Source organism: Neolamprologus brichardi, chromosome 1 (assembly GCF_056152115.1).
Source record: "Neolamprologus brichardi isolate AB-2024 chromosome 1, ASM5615211v1, whole genome shotgun sequence".
NCBI classification, from domain to species: Eukaryota; Metazoa; Chordata; class Actinopteri; order Cichliformes; family Cichlidae; genus Neolamprologus; species Neolamprologus brichardi.
Genome location: NC_142104.1, coordinates 36,683,706 through 36,686,158, shown reverse-complemented (window position 1 = coordinate 36,686,158; position 2,453 = coordinate 36,683,706). Strand labels below are relative to the sequence as shown.

General features: G+C 47.6%; 1 pseudogene; it reads left to right on the top strand.

Annotated features, from left to right (window-relative positions):
* Positions 1 to 1,159: 1,159 nt before the first annotated feature.
* Positions 1,160 to 1,954, top strand: LOC148106468 (uncharacterized; annotated as a pseudogene).
* The last annotated feature ends 499 nt before the right edge of the window (positions 1,955 to 2,453 follow it).

Genomic DNA, 2,453 nt, shown 5'->3' with positions numbered 1-2,453 from the left:
TTTTATGTTGAGGAGCTTTCCAAAAAAATCACATTTTAGCATTGGTGCAATGTTAGACTTGTAGCTGTGGAAAGGTTAGACTGCACCTAAATATGTCCACCTTTGTTCAAGCCATTTGCAAATGAAGAAATTTGAACTGATGTGGAGTGACAAATGGTTTTTTTTTTTTGATCAAACCTTTTTCTGAAACTGCTGTATTGTTGTGATGCTCCTTACCACGCTGGAGATAACACACTTTAAAATGACGAAAAAATGTCTCCAAGTGGTCCGGAGTTTCTAATTTCCTTGGACTAAAATTTAAGATAAAAATGGACCATATTTTTCCAATATTAATTTCTCTTCATTGGCTCCCTGTTAAATCCAAAAATAGTGGCATATTAACTTATTTGAGCACTCTCAGACTGCAGATGTATTGTGGTTGTTTGAGTTTCTCAAAGTACCTCTCACACTGATTTTAAAATGAGGCTTAACAATTTCTTCTGATTAGTATTGGATCAGGATACTCTAAACCAGTGGAATTCTGTCAGGGCAACCAAAACTGTCTTGTCAAGTCTAACATTAGACAAGAGTTAAAATATTCTAAAATAAAGTCATCTTTCTCAAGTCTGTTTAAAAACTTTAGGATCTATCCTTTTTTTTTTTTTTTGGCCACATCCAGACGCCTTCCTGACCGCTCCGACTATCCACCTTTCTCGTTTTTTACTTATTTTTTGCTCTGGTTTACATTCCAAAATCCTCTACTTTTATAGTATACGACAGCAGATCACTTGTAAACATCGGTGACAAGGTTGCACATCTTATCTTGGACACTTTTAAACCAGACCCATCCTGGCCGCCAGAGATACTACGGGGCGCGGAGAACAACAAAGGACGGGTCGCTCATCTGAGGCGTAGAACAAAGAAGCGCCGGGGGAAACGCGCTGGCGTCAGGAACAGAGACTGAACTGAGAGCTGAGACAGCAGACGCATCGCGCACCACGGCCAACGTACAATCCCTGGAGAACAAGCTCGATGACCTAAGAGCAAGAGTCACCTTCCAACGTGAAATCAGGCAACATTCTGTGCTTCACGGAGACATGGCTGACCCCCACCGTGCCGGACCAGGACGTAACTCCGTCGGATTCATTCTTTGTGCTCCGCGCAGACAGAAAGGCAAAGTCAAACAAAACCAAAGGTGGAGGAGTGTGTTTCATGGTAAACAGAAAGTGGTGTGATGCCAGGAGCATTTCTACTCTTTCCAGCGGCTGCTCGCCACATCTGGAATTCCTGACCATTAAGTGCCACCCTTTCTATCTGCCCCATGAGTTCACCTCGGTCATCGCCACTGTGGTCTACCACCCACCCCAAGCGGACACAGGTATGGCTTTGTCCGAACTACATGATGTGCTGAGTTCGCTTCAAAACAAGGACCCGGGCGCAGCCCTCATTGTAGCAGGAGACTTTAATAAAGCGAACCTCGGACAAGTCATGCCGAACTTTTACCAGCATGTCTCGTGTCCGACGAGGGGGGATCGAATTTTGGATCCCTCCTACATGCCATACAAGCAGGGCTACAAAGCTGTCTCACACCCGGCTTTTGGGAAGTCAGACCACAACGCCATCTTCCTCATTCCTCCAAAACATTCAGAGGGAAGAAGTGACCACGAGGGAGGTGAAACATTGGTCTTCCCAATCAGAAGCTACGCTACAGGACGCACTCAACGACGTCGACTGGGACATGTTCAGAGCATGCGCAGTCGACATCAACGAGTTTACGGAAGTAACAGTATGCTTCGTCAATATGCTAGCGGAGGAGATTATCCCCACTGCGAGAGTCACCACATTACCAAACCAGAAACTGTGGGTGGACAGATCGATCCCCGCTGCAGTGAACGCCAGGGCTTCCACCTACAACGCGGGTCTCGCCACTTGCAATATGAGCGCCTACAAAGTGGCGTCATGCGGCGCGCGGTGAGAGATGCCAAACACCGGTACCGGGGCGACACACGGAGTATGTGGCACGGACTACGCACCATTACGGACTACAAAGCCAGGGACACTGCGCCGATCAACGCCGACTCTGCATTCACCAACAAGCTGAACCAGTTCTCTGCCCGTTTCGAGGTTAGACAGGCGGCTAATGCTATCTACCGCCTGACTATCGAGGACAGTGACGTCATCAGCGAGAGACCGGTGACCAGCATCGCGGAGCATGACGTCCGAGTGGCATTGAGGAGAGTGAACACAAGGAAAGCGGCGGGGCCAGACGGCATCACCGGCCGTCTGCTGCACTGCTGTGCTGACCAGCTAGCAGGTGTGTTCACTTCCATCTTCAACGAGTCCCTGGCGAAGTCGGTGGTCCCCACATGACTGACACAGGACTCTCTTCCAGACTCTCTAAACCCATCGGCACAATGTACATTTCAAATTCCATTACTTTTAAATATGTTCATATTGTCTATTCTGTAAAATAG